The sequence below is a fragment of the Micropterus dolomieu genome, linkage group LG22 (assembly GCF_021292245.1).
Source record: "Micropterus dolomieu isolate WLL.071019.BEF.003 ecotype Adirondacks linkage group LG22, ASM2129224v1, whole genome shotgun sequence".
In the NCBI taxonomy this organism is placed as follows: Eukaryota; Metazoa; Chordata; class Actinopteri; order Centrarchiformes; family Centrarchidae; genus Micropterus; species Micropterus dolomieu.
In genome coordinates, this window is record NC_060171.1 from 22,551,978 (window position 1) to 22,572,041 (window position 20,064).

The 20,064-nt window shown below is 38.6% G+C and overlaps 1 long non-coding RNA gene across 1 annotated transcript; it reads left to right on the forward strand.

The window, feature by feature from the left end:
* Window positions 1-4,398: 4,398 nt before the first annotated feature.
* LOC123961124 lies at window positions 4,399-5,114 on the forward strand. The gene is made up of 3 exons (XR_006822661.1): window positions 4,399-4,546; window positions 4,661-4,919; window positions 5,033-5,114. It is a non-coding gene; the product is annotated as an uncharacterized LOC123961124 (long non-coding RNA).
* Window positions 5,115-20,064: the final 14,950 nt, after the last annotated feature.

The window sequence follows — 20,064 nt, forward strand, 5'->3', positions numbered from 1 at the left end:
TTGTGCTTTGTAGCGATATGTGATTTTTAGCTTTGATTCTTTTGTTGTTCTCTTAGATACAGTCTCATCCCTGTGTGAAATTTTAAAGACAATATGCTTCACACTGCATGCAGTGCTGTTTCCTCCTCAGGTAATTTAACCCTAACCACACCTATTATGTGACATTATTGATATAAAAGACTGTCAAGGATACATATTGCTGTTGGATGTATTAAAATATCTACAAGAAGCAATGTTGGAGGAGTCAAATGTGGGTACCATATAAAACAATTAATCACATAGAAAAATGTGAATATTTAAGACCATAAACAGTAGACTAACTGTACCATATCTCTAAATTAGAATCAACTAATTAACATTCCAGCACACAATGTTAAACGTTATGTGAATTATGCTTCATCAGTAGCAATGTCAGTGGTGATTAAACTGAAGGGACAGTAATCCAAATGGCCCTGACAATCACTCTGTGACAATCACGGCATTCTTTAAATACTGCTTCAAGCATAAATGTTGAGCATACTTATATTTTTGCATGGAGCACTGAAGGCACCATTTGAGTCCTCACAACTATAAACTGTTGTGCTGATTAAAGAAGCGTTAAAACTGGCCTTCTTTAGACTAGTGGAGTACCTGGAGCATCGGCTGTTGTGGGTTCACTTACAGGGTTCAAATGGCCAGAAACAAAAAACTTTCTTCTTCAGTCTATTCTTCCTCTGAGAAATTAAGGCTCGTACAGATCTCGTGCTGTGTACTACTCCCTTTACAGAACAGCGCAAACTGGCTCTAACCAGAACAAAAAGAGTGGAAGGCACAAATGAGCGAGAAGACAAATACATTAGAGGGTACAGTTTGAGAAACAGACGCCTCACAGGTCCTCAACTGGTAGCGTCATTAAAAAGTACCCGGAAAACACTAGTCTCAACAGATCTCCCAGGCCGTGCATTTCTGGTACCTACACCGGGAGACACCTGCCGGAGATCTGTACTCTGAGTGCGCTCTTCTAGACTGAATTTACTTTCATTGTGATGAGTACTTTGAATAAACTGTCATTGCTTTCACTGGAACTTGTAAGCTAGTTTGTATGGAACATCCAAAGTGTCAGAATTAAATGAAAGAATAAATAGGGAAATATATGCAAGAAAGAATGAATGAATAAATAAATAAATGTAGAAATATATCAAAGAAAGAATGAATGAATAAAAGAATAAATACATACATTTGCTTTTGCCTTTCCCCAAGGAGACCTATTGTCATTGCTTTTCCCCTAGAGACCTATTGTCATTGCTTTTCCCTTAGAGACCTATGTGTATTGCTTTTTCCTTCCTATTCCTTAACTGTCAATCAACGTGTTGTGGCCCGCCCACTAAGTCAGGTCGAGCAGCCGATGACTGATACTGTCTTCAGTGTCGATATGCTATCCCTGGAAGAGTGTTATGATTGGTAGAAAGTTTGGAAGGAGTTATGCTGCATTCGAAACCGGTCGGAACTGGGATATTTCCCAGTTGAAACTTCCAATTTCCCACATCAAAGCGTTCCAGGTCCATGGTGGTGCATGACACCGAAAGTGAACGAAAACCATGGCTAACAGTGACAACGTTTACACACAGTTGCACCCTCAGCAGTGTTTAAGGTGTTAATTAAAAGGATGGCAGTTTAACTGCAACAACTGACAAATAAATAATAATAAATAATTAATATAATAATAAATAGCCTATAGTTACTAGTTAAAGGTTCAGTGTGTAATATTTCTGAGGATCTATTGACAGAAATGCAATATAATATCCATAACTATGTTTTCAGTTGTGTATAAAGACCTTAGATAATTATGTTTTTATTACCTTAGAATGAACACCACGGGCACCCGCTTCTATGGAGGTCGACATATTGTGCCGTCATGTTTCTACCGTAGCCGACAGCGAACAAACAGTGCTACAGAGCGCGTTTCGTCACTACCTTGAAAGAGAAGCAGCAGAAAAAGAAGCAGCAGAAGAAGAAGTAGCAGCCGCAGGAGCAGCAGCAGCAGAAGAAGAATTAGAAGAAGAACAAGTTATACGTTTCTAACTACTAGGTAGTAGTAGAAGCTCTCCTTTATTAGAAGTGGAATTTTGGACAAATGGAGGACCACAGCTATTATTTAGCACAAGATCCGACGGAGGGTGAATCTGCTTCGAAGAAGCGAAAGCATGATGAAGCCGGACTAATAAGGGAGCGACACAGGCAGAAATCACGGGTAAAAATCGGTGTGGCTTTTCCCAGATGGAAGGGTCTAATGAGGGAAAAATGTTTTCAAAGCGACGCCGAAGTTGCCTGTTTTCTGCTGGACAGGTAAGGTATTCCAACTTTAGCAATGCAAATGAAAACTGTTGTTTGAATATGTTAGCATTAGCCAAAAGCTAGCCATAGACACCAGGAGAAGTGACTTTTCCCTAGTCAGTGGTGTAAAATATGTATTGGATTGTTTCATGTAACTTAGTTCTTCTCCCTCGCTGTGTTATGGCTTTGTTATGTGGGGATAAATGTGCTGGTTATATTTGTGAGACAATCAGCTGATTAGTATTATTGACCGCAAAACATTAACGTTAGCCTATAGCATAACAGCTCATATTAGCCAGCTAAACTTTTACTACCCTGTTAGAAAAAATATGTAGTTGGATAGCTTCATGCGGTTCTTCTCCCTCGCTGTGTTATGGCTTTGCCATGTGGGGAGAAATGTGCTGGTTACGTTTGTGAGACAATGAGCTGATTAGTATTATTGACCATAAAAACAGCATATTAAGCTCATATTAGCCAGCTAAACTTTTACTACCCTGTTAGAAGAAATATGTAATGTTAGTTGGATTGTTATTTCGAAGGTTGTTCTCCAGTGCTTCGGCTTCGTTTAGTGGACAGAAATGTGTCTTTTGTGTTTGTGAGACAATCAGCAGATGATTACAATTAATGTTAGCTATAAAACTGTAACATTGCATGGAGCATGGTGGCTCAGATTAGCAAGCTACTGTAAATATTTACTGCTCTGGTGGAAAACATTTATTTTTACTGCTAACAGCATTAAAATAACAACACTGTGTGCCTATCAAGTGACTAATTATGCTTATTGTCAGAATTTGCATTAGAAACAACGTATTTGTTTGTATTGCTTCTACGGTGCATACAAAGGTTACCACAAGCTGAAATTATGGCTGTCAGTACTTATTTGTGTTATATTGTAGAGCACCCTTGATCCTCACCTGACTATGGCTTTGTAAACTTTATCCATGATGTGGTTTATAATGGACTGTGGTACAGAAACAGTGACAATGTTAACACTCTTGGCTTACGTTTTCCATGTTGTCTGTCGGTGATCCTACTTGCACTAGATGTGTTTTTGGGATGTTCAATTTATTAGGCCAGATGAGCAAACCCTACAAAGATGTAACACATTGTGGATTACAGTACAGTAATGTATTACAGTCGTATGCGACTGTCTCATGTAGCAATTCATTTATTGATGCTGCTGTTGTTTCTCCAGCTTTGAGACAGGTCCTGCAACATCGACTCCCTTGAAGAGAAAACCTTTGCAAGTCCCAGCTTCAGCATTGTCTAGCATTGGTGCTTAGTGGAACAGACCAGTAAGTCATGCATAACAACATATTAATTTTGTCCTAATAGCTTTGATTAGAAACATGAACTTTATGATTAGTGTGTAATTTTATTTTATTTTTGGTCTATAGCTACTGTTGAATGAGCATATGTGGGATATACACAACTTGCTCTGGTTATTATTTACAGAGATGAGCATCTTGATGTCATTCCAGAAGCCACAGAAATTCAGGGCCTTGAACAAAGGTAACATGTACACATCATAACTTTTAGCCCTGTATTGCTTTCCTCCAAATGTTCATAATATATATTTGTAATACGTTTTTTGCAGCTTACATGACATAAGCATTGTTGGGGAGGACTTGGAGGAAAATGTTTTCAATGACCCAATGAACAGTGTGTAAGTAGTACTTCCTAATTACATGTATTATTTTTCAGTGATATTATTTGAGAACTTGTTTTTAACTGAAAGTTGTCATTATGTACAGAATTGATTGGGCAGATGAAGCTTCCCCTTACTCCCTTGAAAGAGATGATGGACAGAATGGTTTCAACTCTGATTTCTATACGGTGTGTCACTCTCAATTTGCAATTGTTTTGTGGTGTCTGTTTACTACAGATTTTTGTGCCTCAACAGACTGGGTGGAGCACTGAATAAAGCACACTCTATCGATGGACTTCCTGTTATTGGAATCGGCGAGACTGTGCATGATCTGCCTGTACATGAAGACCCTCCTGATGAGCCTTCTCCCTGTGATCATGAACCTGTTTTCCCAGAACCACAGAATGTCCTTTATGAAGATGACATCATAGGTGTCAGAGTGCCTCCATAGTGTATGAGAACTGATTAAGACAACTGGCTACATTTCTGATCCTGCCTGTGGATAAATGCACTGGCCTTCTGAGGACTGGTGCACCCTTTGAGATCAACATCACCACCAAGGGCACAGCAGCTACTATCGAATGGGTAAGTCCAGACAATCACAGAATATCACAACTTTAAATTAGTATAAAATGAAAGGTTATACCAAAAGCCAGTGCTGTACATGACAAAAGCAAATGTTTCTTCTGTGGGACTCAGAAGCTTGTGGAGGTGGAATTCCCAGCCTGTGATGAAGTTTGGGATGCAAGCTGGAGATTTTCTCTTGTCCACCCACATTTTGTTGTGTGGCAACAACTACGCAAAGGTTGCCCCCTTGTTCAAATTCATGAACATGGGGATGGTGAACAGGAACACCTTCTTCTCCATTCAGGACACTTCAATACAATAAACGACTTCTGGGAAGAGAGACGGACAGAGGTTCTTTGTCGCCTTCAAGAGAAAGATGTTGTTGTCCTAGGTGTGTAGTTGATACTGTATTATGTAACATAGCTATTGAATACACTAAGCAATGACAGTATGGAAACAACTAATTACTGTTTTTCTGTTGAATTATATTTTTAAAAAATTCAGCGGATGGCAGAAATGACTCTCCTGGTCACTGTGCACAATACTGCAGCTACACCACCATGGATAATGACACCAAGGAGATTATTCATGTTGCCACCATACACAAGCGGCAAACATCATGGAACTCTGTCGTCATGGAGAAGGAGGGTTTCATCCAGACTGTGGACAAGCTTACATCAGAGATAAAGCTAGTGGAGATGCTGTGCACAGATGCTCATGCCCAGATTGGAGTAAGTATGTGACATTATTCACCACTTCATAGACCCAGACAAAGGCAAATACAAGGCCCTTGGAATTCATCACAGTCTGGACATGTGGCATGGTGCGAAGAACCTTGCCAAAAAAATAGCAGCAGTAAGTGTAATAACTGGCTCATGTTGTGAAACATTTATTAACCATAAGGTTACTACTCTGTACATCAGGGTTAATGAACTATGTGCAGTTGATGGATAACAGTATGGAAGTTTTCATTGCACTCAAAGACAACAGATTCTGCACTTGGTGTAGTCATTTAGTGTTTTCTATTTTTTTGGGGGGGGGGGTTGTTGAACATTTACACTTTCACCTCTACACATAGACTATAGTTGAATGCCTGTATTTTACAGTAATATTTTTTTTCTCTTTTCAAGGCAGCAAAGAGGACAGTCCATCCTCTTCAACTGGCTGAAGGACATAATCAACCATTTTTGGTGGTGTTGCAAGAGTTTCTTGTAAGCACACAATTTTATTATATCTTTGAGTAATTTCATTAATTGCTATCTTAAGGACATATTTATAGTGCATTTTTATGTTTTGCAGGCATTATGGGTTGGCATCCTTCACCATATCTGCAACATTCACACCTGGACTATGGGAAGCTGCAAACACAGGCACCTTGAATCGGAGCAAAAGCTGGGAAGATGTGGATCCACAGAGACTCCCAGTGCCACAAAGCTTTAGTGGATAGTAGTAAATAAAGGGCAGCTTTGCATGCTCCTGTTTTCTGTACTTTATCTTTTAACATCGCCCACCTTGGGGCCACAGTCTAGTTCAACGAAACACCGTAAGCATTATTAGTTGCTCAAAGTTTCAGAGAGTTTGACGTGACTAGCGCTGCTTTCAGGGTTTTTTCTTTTAACAACGCCCACCATACTGCACCAACAAGTCTGAGCCGACATGACATCTCTAACCCAATTTACGAGATCTTGTCCACAGCACGTAATCGCTAATAATGTAACAACTGCGCTTTATCAGACCGACTGAATGGTCAGCCATGGCATTTGTAGCAGTAACTTGTCAATGCATTGTCCGGTCACCAGTCCCATCAAATTAAACAGTCCCTTCACTCACGGTTTCAGTAGTAAACTGTCATAGGAATGACAATTACTGACAAAAAACATTATGTTCTAACCAGAAACATTTAAGAAAACGTAAATTACAAAGCATCTTCTGTATTTCATACAAATAGAAGGTTTTTCAGTAAATTTTATCAAAGCTCCCATTGTCGATATGCATCACGAGATGTCTGAGGGACAGCCTTTAACGCTGATAGGCTAAGGTCCACAAATTCCACTGGAAGCCATGAGAAACATACTCACTCTTGTGTTTTGCTGGCAACATCTTGATTATTAGCTAGTAAACAAGATACTTAAGATGTGATACGTAAAAAACAAATGTTTCAAATGCATGCTTGGTTATTTTTAGTTTGCATTCCTCCTCAGTAGTGACGTCACTGAACGAAGGGGGTCCCACACATGCATTAGGCCTATGGGATGATCACCTGGATTCCCCCGTTTGAAAAGAGAGTAAACCAAATACATTTCCTCCTGTGTTTAAACATGTATTTAGGTTACACAAACAGTCCACGCGCTTAACAACGATGTTAACGAGTTAAAAGAAATAGCCCGTGACTTGTTGTAAACAACAATGAAATAGACTAGTGTTATTTTTCGTTCTTGTTTTAAACTCCACCAGTATGGCAGCAGGGGGCTGTAAAGACCTGTGGGTGATGCAGAACAGGGAACCCTCGCTAAAAGTGTACGTCCAAATGACAAAATGGCTTACGCCATAAAAAAAATATTCAGACTTATAAAACCGTGCATATGCACCCTTGTAAGCATGTTCCCTTTATAAATCACAATTAACTTGAAATGTGGTCTATGTGAGAAAGCGCCAGATCCGATCCCTTCAAACGCTTACAACTGTCTATAATTGCTCAGTGGAATTAATATTAATACGCACTGGCTGTGGGAAGAAAAGGATGCAAACTCTGACAGTGGAGCTACACAACGAGATTTAACTCAGTAGTTAAACTGTCATATAACACAAAACAGATGGCTCTCACAAGATGTTTACAAACGTGTGTGTGATTATTTAGCGTTCTTGTTTTAAACTAATTATGCATGAGGAGACCAAAACATAAGGCTCTCGAGGAGAAGTGACGTCAATCGATATGCATATTATAGAATAGGATACGTCCCCCACATCATATAGACATGTTTTCTAGTGATCCATCCTTAATGTGTTGTGTATGATTTCTGTGAAGTTTCTCATGGAGGGAGAGAGTAATGCACCCATCAACCTGTTGAAAGCAGGCACCTATCGGCCTGTGCTGAAAGAGCGAATCTTGAATGTAGAAAACATGCGTGAGAACACAAAACAGATGTCTCTCACATGATGTTTACAAATGCGTGTGCAAATGTTTATTTATTTAGTTTTAAAACTCTCAGTAACAAATATTAATTTCAAATGCATGCGCTCTTGCACCATAGGAAAAGAGGCTCTGTGGCTCTCCTTCCTTTATAACCAGTCTGCAAGAACGGGGCATTCCTTCTGCGTAGTGACGTCACTGACCGAAGGGACACACACACACACACACACACACGAGGGGAAGATCCCGGTACTAATTTGGATTCGCCCGTTTGAAAAGAGAGTAAACCAAATGCATTACATCTGTGTTTAAACTTGTATTTAGGTTACACAAACAATCCACTCACTTAACAACGATGGGGATGAGTTAAAAGAAATAGCCCATGACTTATTGTAAACGACATTGAAATAGTGTTATTTTCCAGAACAAACAGCGCATCACATCCACCACCATCGTTTGGCTCGATTAGGAAGCGATAGGCTAGTGTTATTTTTTGTTTGTTTTAAACTCTCAGTAACAAAAATGATTCAGATGTGTGTGGGAGAATAGGATGAGATCACAGCTAGACCGCTGTCGGTTTGACATGAACGTGCGAACACGATTGTATATTCGCCGCCGTCTAACTCTGCATAGACCCTGATGTCAGACTAAACAGGTATTGCAGGATAAAACTGTGAAAGTAGAGGGTAGATGCTTTATCTTTATCTTTATCATTGTAGGATACAGTAGTTCCTGATAACAACACCGCATCACATATACTAAATGTTACAAGGAGCAAACGGTATAGTTTGTGATGGGATGGATTTATGCGTGAGAACGCAAAACAGATGGCTCACAAGATGTTTACAAATGTGTGTGCGAGTGTTTATTTATCATTCGCACTCCTCCTGCGTAGTGACGTCACTGACCGAATGGGGACACACATACGCAAGACGGGATCCGGTTTTATACTGCATCACAGAGCATCAGACATTATGGGATTTAAGCTGAGATAGATATCACCCTATCTACTATCCTATCAATAGGAGACAATTTAAGTATCTGAGAAATAAAAAGGCTTTCAAACTAAAAATTAAAACATTAGCCCCAAGACTTCAAGTCGTGTACACAAGTTTTTCCTGATCTGAGAACTTTACCATACCGTGGCTGTTAGGGAGACTGATGGTTTTGATTTTAGACTACAACATCCTTTTAGTCTAATTGTGTCAGGTCCTTCAAACAGCGGTAAAACATATTTTGTGAAAATGTTGATTGAAAATGCCGATAAGCTCATTTCAAAACAGATTGAAAATGTTGTTTATATTTTTTCGTGTTGGCAACCATTGTATGATCGGTTATTGAAAATTAGAAATGTGAATTTTGTTGAAGGATTGCCATCTTCTTTATGTGATGATACATTGATGCCTTTAGATAAAAACAATTTGTTGATTATTGATGATTTAATGAGTGATGCTAGCAATGACATTGAGGTCAGAATTTGTTTTTTCAAGGCAAAGTTAGCCGTACTATTAATTTGAATACCAATTATCTTTTTTTTGTTTAAAAATCCCAGCGATAAATACCAAGTCATGCTAATGGCTAGACAAATGTTTCCTGGGAAGAGTCATTTTTTTATGGATTGTTTCGAGGATGCCACGAGTATTCCTTACTGTTACTTGATGATTGATTTTAAAGCTAAGACACCTGATGATTTCAAACCTGCCTGTTGTGTATGTGCCTAAAAGAAAGTAAATAAACATTTCTGATTGCATTAAAAGAAACCTCTCTTTACTGCAAACTATACACGGAGCATCTCCATCTCAGAGAGTGAATATTATTAAATCTGCATCACCAGACCTTTTGGTAGCGTAATGCGAAATAGCTTACAATGTTTTAAAAGGTAAAATTCCTTTAAATAAGACACAGTATCAAAAATTAAAAAAGAAGAAGGCGGGGATTAGACTTCTCGCCAATAAAAAGGACAAGCTTAGATGACTATGGAGTATGCACAAAAAATGTTTCTGGTACCTAAACAAGCTTGATCTTTTAAGAAGACATCCGGCACACGAGTCAATTCGAGAAACTGTTGAAAATGACCTGGATCGTACTATAAAAGACATTCTGGATCAAAAGACAGAAGATCTTCATGAAAAAGCAAAAAAATATTCCATCGCATTGCAGAGATTTCTCACCATGGTAATACAAGGAGAAAAAGACCAGAACACACTAACTTTGTCAATGCCGGTCGCTGAGGATTTTCACTCTTCAGAGCAGAAGAATCATGCAGGAAGGGACTTTGTTTTTGAAGAAGTTTTAAAAAACATCCCAAAAAACAGCAGGAATAAAGCTCAGCATATTTTGGATAAAATGTCCTCCTCAAAAAACATATCTATATGGACTGAACGTGGAGAGTTTGTTGTTTAACGGTAATGTTATTAAAGGGTCTCGTGTGTATGATTTGATAAGAGGAGTAACTGCTTCTCACAACGTGTCTGACAGCCAGAGACCTACAGGTTGGGATGAATATCTGCAATCGCTGGCTATATTGAATATACCTTTATCAGTTGTACCAAATCAACAGGTCAAAAGAAAAATTGACAAGATTAAGAGAAAGACTTTTGGAGAATCTTTTCCTCTTATTACTGTACCGCCATCTACACCTCTTGTTACCATCGATTAGCAAACAATGACACAAGTCCGTTTGTATCTCCTAAAATGCGATTGAGTGATTGGATAACTTTTTAATTGTATATCGTTATTGGTTTTAAATAAATACATAACTTTACCATTTCAAAGTGTTTTTATTTATATCACCATAATAACAAAAAACATTGTCGTACACGTTTCAATCTATAAATCATTTTGATGATGAATGGCACACAACTTCTTATTTTTTTTACACACTTAAAAGAATCTGATACTTGGACACACTGGTTACATTCTGCATAATTATTTTGACCACATACAACCGAGGGGCGTATTTTTTTCACAAATTTGCACACCATAAAATCAATGCATGACCGTTTATTACTATATTTGGTCATTACATTGTCATAAGATAATCCTCTATCCATATGGTAAAGAAAAAACACACAATGCTGACCGCACACTACAGAATTCACATCTTGCACTTGTCTAACAGAATGTTGCGTGGACTTACAATTACTGTTGAGAAAGACAGAAAAGGATTCTGGAAAATGTGAGTATACCGGAGAGTTCCCAAAACTGTCAAAGAATGATCCCACACCCAGCTTGTCAATATGGATAGCGACTCAGTGTTGTCCTCCCAGGTGGGAGGGGTCTGTGTTTACCACCAACATGGCGGGTCTCTTTTTAATAACTGATTTAGGAAGCTGGTCACTAGCAAATACTCCAAGAAAGACGCCTTGCTTCACTACCTTATGAAGTACTTTTGACAGTTCTATCGTATTCATACTATCATTTGTTAAAGTTAGAAAAAGTCAATGAGAACCTGTCTTCTTGATGATATCTCAATTATAGAATCATATGTGGCGTAAATAACCGCATTTATTGTGCGTTGAAGCGGATTTCTAAAACGAGCCTCTAATCTAACACTACCGTTTTTAATTAGCGACATATGGTCTCCGCATCCTTCATCAGGGCTCAGCTTAAAACAGAACAGACTATATCCATTAGAAAACTTGTCGCGGGTTATGGGCATAGCGTTGTTTTTAAGATACTTTCCAGTTGCCGAGTACAATTGATGATACTCCCTGATGGCATTCCCTCTGGTAAAGTTGGGTTGAAAGGGTTTTGAAGGATATTGTTGGCCGTTAACGTATAAACATAAAAACTCTATATCATAATGGTTAAATGTAAATGGATTACGCGCATAACTAGCTGTAAATGCCTCATGATCTACAAATCCTACTACAATAAATTTAGGTATTTGTCCCAAGAATACATTTTCTTGATTACAAACACAAGTTCCCGTTGGGATGCTAAAATTTTTAAGACACACTCTGTCTATGGGATATTTAACATTGCCATGCATTAATGCCTTAGCGTGCGCTCGCTTAACAGCCGGAGATACGGTGACTTTCTTTACAAACAGGCTTGCTGACATAATGTTAACCCGAAAGTCGTCTACAGTGTTGCGCATTAAGCAAAATTCGTTTTTTGGTCTTATGAATTTTATCTTGAGGTCTACACCATTTATCATTAACTTGTCTTGAAAAAACAAGTCAGAATGTAAAGGGGATATTAGCTCCACTACACGGCCGCCTTGTGTGTACTCCATTCTTTTAACTAGTCCCCCATTGCGTCCTCCAGCGTTGCGTTGTGTTTGATTGCGTTATGAGTCGGTCTCCCAAAAATATTCAGGGTAGTTGATAAAGCCCACTTCGTCTGCTTGATCCAGGTTTCCGCCATTAGCTTTGGTGATTTTTACGCGCGTGTACAGAAACGTATTGTTTAGATCCAGGTAGTCCTCTGTACTAGCTGGAATGAAAAATTCAAGGGGTTCAGAGTCTGATACCGCTGCTAGAGGAGGGAATTCGACGTAGATGCATTTCTCAATACTTGTTTGTGTTAACGGCACCATAAACAGTTCTAGCTCCGACTTGACGCACTCTTGTGACAGGCTATGTACCAATGACATTCTGGTTAGAAAATGTCTCTTGTCTTCTGATGTTTTGTCGACTTGCTTCTCCTTGCTTGTTTATTTTTCCTAGTCTTAGTATGGGTCTTCTTATTTGTTGTTCGGCTACACCTCTTTGGTGGGCAACTCCCTCTTTTCCCAGGAGGTCGTTTTATTGGTCGGGGGGCCACAACCACTATACCAGACCCCTCTTGATGTCTGTTCATGACGTTAGTAATAACATCTGTAGCTATGTTTTTAGCAGCTGTCTTTAAATGAGGGGCAACAAATGTAAATCCTTTCTTGAATAAGGGGAATGTTAATCTAAACAATCCCCTAAAGATACCCCCTAACCCTGCGCCATACTGAGCACCGAGGACGCTGTGTCCTGGTAAATCACCACACGCTTGGGCTGTGTAATATGCAACGTACTTGTCCGCATTGTGAGCATATGGATGGTACATGTTTGCTCCTTGTCTAATACCGATATTTTACGGGTCGAAAGTGTAGCTATATTATCACTTTGCCGTACTAAAAGGGATATGTTGATTCTGATCTGTCTTGAGAGAAATCTCGATACTATCAATGTGTGTTTTGCAGAGCCTCAGATAGTGTGGTCTGTCATAAGTATTTGTGATCATGGTTGTTTGGACCCGATATATGTACTTTTCTTAAAAGAGGGACGTAACTATCCCCTACTGTTTGATGATCAACAATATCGGTATAAACAAATATATTATACATCCCTACGTTAACATCGGCAGGATGTGGCGCCAAATATGGCTTCTGTGTCAACACTGTGTTAGTTCGCGGCTGAGATCTAAATGTTGCAATTCTCTCGTGAGTTTTAAAAGCTGCTCCGGGGATAAATCCCAACATTTGTGCAAGTTTTCCTTGAAAGTTAATTCTACGTCTCTCGTTGGTAAAATGCTTACTCTGTTGGTAATGTTGTTGTAATCAAGCTCAATGTGACCCATGTCGTTTTCAGATAAACAACTGTTTAGTTCAGCTATTATCTGTGACATTGTTGTATAGAATCCCTGTGTCGCTGATAGAACTACCCTCTTGTTGGATTTTTTATCAAACACGACAAATTTTGAGATGAAACGATTTCCATGTTTTTGGATATTGTATTTCTATCAAACCCACCTCGTATGCTGATTTAAAGTGTAAAGGCTTGGATAGTTTCGTTCTAAAGTTTGCTATTGTATTGCTCGGGTAAAATAATGCAGACAAGTTGCTGGGCAAGGTGACAAAAAAATCCTCTGTATCCATTTATATGTGTGTTTGTAATCTGCTAAGGTAGCTAAATGACCTGTTTTTCCAAAATCCACAAGTTAAATTTATCTGGCCATCCGACATCACATCAATCGGTAACTATGTTTGTAGGAGATGACTAAATCCTGCAATATGTCTACGTATCGTTTAGAATTATTGGCTGTTAAGTAACGCCACATTTTAGATTTCAGAGTCGTGTTAAAGCGCTCTACTACAGATGCCTTAGTCTCATTTGATGTGTTAAAGTGTACGATACTATTAATTTTCATTAACGCCTCGAAATCTTTGTTTAGGAACTCTTTCCCTCGTCTGTTTGAATTTTATGCAGTATTCTAAGATATCTTTAAAGGACGCTGTGACGCATTTACCACTCTTATTATTTAAACAACCCATGCGTATTTTGAAAACAAATCTATACACGTTAATAAATAGGGTACCCCATCATTTTCAGTAGAATAAGCGGACATGTCGACTAGATCTAACTGGAATTGCCAATCTATTGAATTCACTAAAACCTTGTTTCTCTTAAAATGCACCGGAGCCGTCTTGTGTAGAGTATAGGCATCTTGCTTCATGAGCCAGTTTTCTACGTCTGAATCTGCGTACCGAACCCCAGTAGTGTCAAATATGGCCTTTTTTAAGTTTTTGCTTGCCTCCGTAAGCCCCTGCATTTTCAGTCACATAGTATATATTCCTCATCACCTCCTCCATGATCTTTGTTACAAAGACTGACGCTTCAGCGTCTGTGTTCAAATATTTTATTTCCAACGACATACGCAACATATCCGTCAGCAATGATTACAAGTATACACTTTTAAGAAAATCAGTACAAGCACCTATGTTTTTACAAACCAAAGATTCAGTTAAGCAATACATCACATCAGCAACATCGACATGTTGTTTTCTGTTTAGCGTTAAAACACACAAATCAATGCTAAAAGTACAAAAACAAAACGCATGCCCTTTATGAAACTCATTATCATTAACAGGAAAAACATTTGCTATATCGAGTAGAGTAGATTTCACATCTGCATATTTATCCACTGTCATTTGCACCATGGTACGCCATCCAGAGGTCATTCGTCTAATACATTCTGTTTGTCAAATCTAGAACAACATAGTATCCTATCTGTGTCACATATTGCATTGTTAACAGCTTCACGCAACAGTGTTCTCATCTTATACACGATGTATTTCTTTTTGAAATGGTTTAGTAGACTAGATACATTCCCCATTGTTTTTAGTGTTGTTCCCCCTTCCAGATGTCCAGAGATTCCTTAACTATAGTGCTCACACCGTCCTCCACTCTTAACTACCCGTTTAAGCGAAGCAATGAGAAAAGGGTTCCAAATCTGTAGAACAGCTGCTGCAATGTCTCGAATACAGCATTCACACATTGGCACCAACCCATGACCACGTAGTACATACTTTTGAGCATCAGCGAAATTCTTGTTAAAAAGCTTCTGCGTAATTTCTCTCTATGTCCTTTAATATAAAAGAAGGGTAGCATGTCAATGCATGTGTGAGGTGGTTTTCTGCACCATTCGTCTGTATATGCACAATACACGCATGTCTGTATAGCTTTTTGTTGCATATATTGTTGTAGTATATCGTATAAATAATAAGCTACGGTTACCTGTATAATACCGCTAACAGTAGTGTTGGGAGATGTGTTCATGTCACAACAGTCCAGAGTGTCCAAACAGGTACCCTTAAACGGCTTGGCCCCGCTCTTGTCCTCTTCTGCTTTTTCTTCAAGAACGAGAAATGTTAAATTTCTTTTCCCCAGTTCTTTGCCATAGTCATCCACCCATGAGTTATCATCATCCCGTAGTACTGGAAAATATTTAGGGCTGCTCGATAGATCCTCACCCACTGCACATGTCCTCGTACCTGCACAAAACATTTTAACATTGTCGACGTCATCCCCGTCTTGGAGATCTTTGAGGTTGTCTGCGGTGTTGTTTGTTGTTCATCATCTTGCTTGTCCTCAGGACCAAAAAGTTTTCTTTTGATCCCTACATAGCTGACATAAGGTTTATACCATCTGAATAATTTATCAATGTGTGAGAAGATTTCAAGGGTTCTATCCCATTCTCCCCACTGGACCACAAAGCCGGTGCTGAACCACGTCTCCCACTCTTTAGACGTGATGGGGTAGCCTTTTTGTTGCTCTGGGGTTCCCATTTTTGCCTTTTGAATGATAGAATCATCCTTGCACGATCTAAAAACGATGTAGGATTCTGGGTCGTAGACTTCAAGGTCTGTTTCTACACGATAGAGCTCTCCTGGCACAGACCCGCACCATTGTGTGGACTCCTTTTGAAGCACTCATATCTTTACAGACTTTGTTTCTGAAGTAATTCCAGTCTTTGGCTGAAAAACTAATGTGCGGTGTGCTTTCACGAAGAAAAATTTCAATGAACTGTTCCGTGCTCAAACAAGAATCCCGACATTCTAAAATCTTCCACCGCCCATTCAAACTGAGGCACCCAGGCCTTTCGGTCCAGAAAATCAGCCAATGTTGTTGGGGGAGTCTTCTTTCTGGGAGCCATACTCATTGCAACAGGATCTATAATTATACGTCGTTTTGCAGTCATTACTCCTAATTGATTACCTGTGACGTCCATGATTGTGATGCTACAAAGATGGCGCTGTTGTTCTGCACGAAAATAGCTCTTTCCGATACGGATTCACCCAAAAATCAGTCACACTGTTCCACGCTCTCGGTCAGATGTAAGTCAGAAACTAGCCCGCTATACATATACAACCGATTGCTAAAGCCACTCCCAAACATCCGCTTTTAGAGGATAACACCGGCCATCCCATATACACAAACCCCCTTTTTCACACCCGTCTTCACCTTTTGGTGATCGACCCCCTCCCCCGCTAATAGAGGATGAGGCCGGACACGTCCTAATACACACACCCATTTTCACACCCCCATGTCTTTGTTGTTCAACCTTGCTATGACCCCCAAACTTCTTTTTTTTATTATTATTATTATTTAATTAAATTTTTATATAAATTGTATTTTTTAAATTATTTTTTTATAAAATGTTTAATAAATTTGTTGATTAATTAGTTTTTGATTAATTAATTTTTTTATTAATCAAAAATTTATTTACGTGCACGACTGTTACACGCATAATGTGCGTGCACCTTTACATGCAGGCGCATTGCTGGCCTTTATTTACTACTGTGGATATAGTTCTCAGTAAGGGGTGGCAGAAAGATGTTCACAAATATCTGCGATTCAGGTAGTGTGTCTATACTTTTTCACACTGATGTATATTAGTAATATTTGTGCTTACTGCTCATGTACACAGAAGTATGTATTTGATCAGATCGACTGCAGACCTAGAGTCATTCCAGAATCATATCCTGATGTATGCCAGCAAGCGCTATGCTTTCATGCTTTTTCAAGAGTTCTGCTTGCTGCGTTGGACTACAATTTCCACCGGAACCGACCAACAATGAAAATGTTGGACGGCAAAGAGATGTACGTTTTATACTTATATAATATTCCCATTCATAGTACAATATTCAGCCAATGTTTTATATGCAATTGATTGTCTTTACACTCAAGGTTGTCTCTTGTTCTACTTACAAACTGATATTAAATGGTTGTAATTTGTGTAATTTCAGTTTCAAAAGATTGTATAAGAAGAACGCTAAAAGATACAGCGTATATGCCTTGAAATCTGAAAAAACCTACGGATACTTTTCCGAGTTGTAAAGAAGGATTGTTAAGAACAGACTCACAAGTGGAGTGGGGATGCCTAGGAGGAGGAGCCTTCAACCAGATTACCCTAGACAGCTTGGTTTGGTGCCCCCCGTACTTGCACCAGCCACATCAGACTTGTTGCAGAGACAAGTCAAAGAGGTCTAGGTAAGTTACACAAATTTGGTGCCTATGTTGTGCCAAATTACATGTCACTGAATGATATTTACATTACAATATAGTCTGTAACTATATTTGATGGCACTCTTCAACAGGACTGTTATTCCAACCAGCATCTGATGTGGGAGGATCCCCATAGGAGATCAACTTGCATGTGTCCTGGTACTTGTCAGGCAGGATTACAAGGGAAAGAACTTCAGTTCACTGAAAAAGTCATAGCTTTTACACTTCAAAAAGAGAATTTTATTAACATTAAATTCTGTCCATCCATTTTGTACACGTTTCATTTTATTCTGCTAAGTACACTGTGACCAGCGCATATTATTTTCAGTAGGTAGCCTAAATTACAGTTTACAATTTTGAACAGTAATGATTAGTAAGGCTACAGCTGTCCCCTATTATGTAAATATAAATAACGAAAATTGGTATTGGAAATGTTATGGCAAAGTTTGAAATTGTCATACTTTTCTAAACACATGTACAAAAGTATATAATGAAAATAAAAACACCATGTGCTTCTATTTCTTACCTTTTATTTTTTCAATACCATAGAACTGCAGTTGAACAACTATACCTCAATATACAACTATAAAACATACATCGAATCTAAATAAAGAGGGGAGAAATATGAATAAATATATATAGAAATGTAATATTAAAACAAATGTTGTTACTATGTACATTTGTTTGATGCCTTGATGATGCTGAGGCAGGTTTGTGAGTACTTGACCATGCCAGAGGGCCTGGAATAAAACCCATTTAGTGTCCAAACACAACAACTGGGGATGACAAGTCGGTTTCCCTGGCCTAAAGCTCCATGTTGCCAATAGATGAAGTGTCTGTAGGCACCATAGCGATTCTCCTTGTTGTCAATCCCCAGGCTCCCTGATGTTGCCTAATGCCGTAATGTCCTCCCAGTACTGCCTGCGAATGCGAATAAAGCCTTCTTCAAGGCAGTACTGGGAGAAGTGTGGCAGTAGGCTCACACGGTTCGCTTGCTCTTGCCCACAGAATTTCCTCTCCTGGTCCACAGGCGTTTCCCTACAGTTACCACAAGTACACCAAGGTACTCCTGGCACTCCGGCAGAAGGTGGGGCACCATGTCTGTGCTGATGCATCATCAAGGCATCAAAGACCAGGCCTGGCTGCCTCTCCAGCAGAAGGGTGGAGAGCTCTCTGTGTTCTTTAAGGGTCACCTCCTGAAGAAGTCTCTGAAGAAAGAGGACACAGGGAAAAATACTCAATATGCAATATTCTCTGCTTCAGTACACTGGTTAGTCTGTCTCAATAATTTTGTTTTTAAGATTGTATCCATTTCAAATGAACTATACCAGTACTCATTATTACTATTAGTATTTAATGCACTACTACTATTTATCATTACACTTCTGCTGATGCTGTAAATGATTTTACGTGTCCACATTACCTTTATTTAGATTTAGATTTTATAATTTGTAATTTGTAATTTAATTATATTTCCTACTCTCCTACTTTATATAGTTATTTCTTTTCCTTAGTATCTTGACATGCAAGCTTAGCAATTGTGACCAAGAATCAATAAAGAATTTCTGATAAAAATAAAAATAAATAAAAATAAAATAAGGCTTTATAAGTTGCATGACATTATGTTGGCAATATGGTACTGCATATTAGGGTTTGCAGGCTGGCCAGTGTTTGCTCAACTTGTATAATATGGCTTCATTTAATCATTGTTGCCTAGTAAATGACATGTTATACTATGAAAACATTCAACTACTAACTAATGTTACAGAACCAGGGGTACATGTGCACAGAGCTGCTATGTACATAACGTTATCACTGTGTACTGGGATTTGTCATAAAGTGCAAACATGTCAGAATATAATAACGTTACAATAACCTTATAAATAAAACCTCGGTAACAGCTCTCCGGTACCTTTGGAGGGCTTCCACTCTTTCTTTGTCCTCTATTGAGCCATCACTCCGGGTAGGTCCTCTGCCTCTCCACCCTCTTCCTCTCCCTCTTCCAGTTAGTTAACTCCGGTAAATGGACTTCTGCATTTAGATGACATTGATGTCCTGGTTCTGTCTAACGTTAGCTTCTTCTTCCTTCTTCTTCTTTTTCTTCTTCCTCCTTGTGATTTTATTGTCAGTTGGCAAACAACGAATTGGTGCATTACCGCCACCAACTGGTATGGAGTGTGGTTCAGACCTTTATACATATCTGATCATGGACAGAAATACTTCTGTGAGTGATTAGTTGGACTTAGTGGGCAGGCCACAATACGTTGATTGACAGTTAAGGAAGAGGAAGGGAAAAGCAATAGACATAGGTCTCTAAGGGAAAAGCAATGACAATAGGTCTCCTTGGGGAAAGGCAAAAACAAATGTATGTATTTATTCTTTTATTCATTCATTCTTTCTTTGATATATTTCTGCATTTATTTATTTATTCTTTTATTCATTCATTCTTTCTTTGATATATTTCTGCATTTATTTATTTATTCTTTTATTCATTCATTCTTTCCTTGATATATTTCCCCATTTATTTAGCTATTCTTTTATTCATTCATTCTTTCTTTCTTTGATATATTTCTGCATTTATTTATTTATTCTTTTATTCATTAATTCTTTCTTGCATATATTTTCCCATTTATTTATTTATT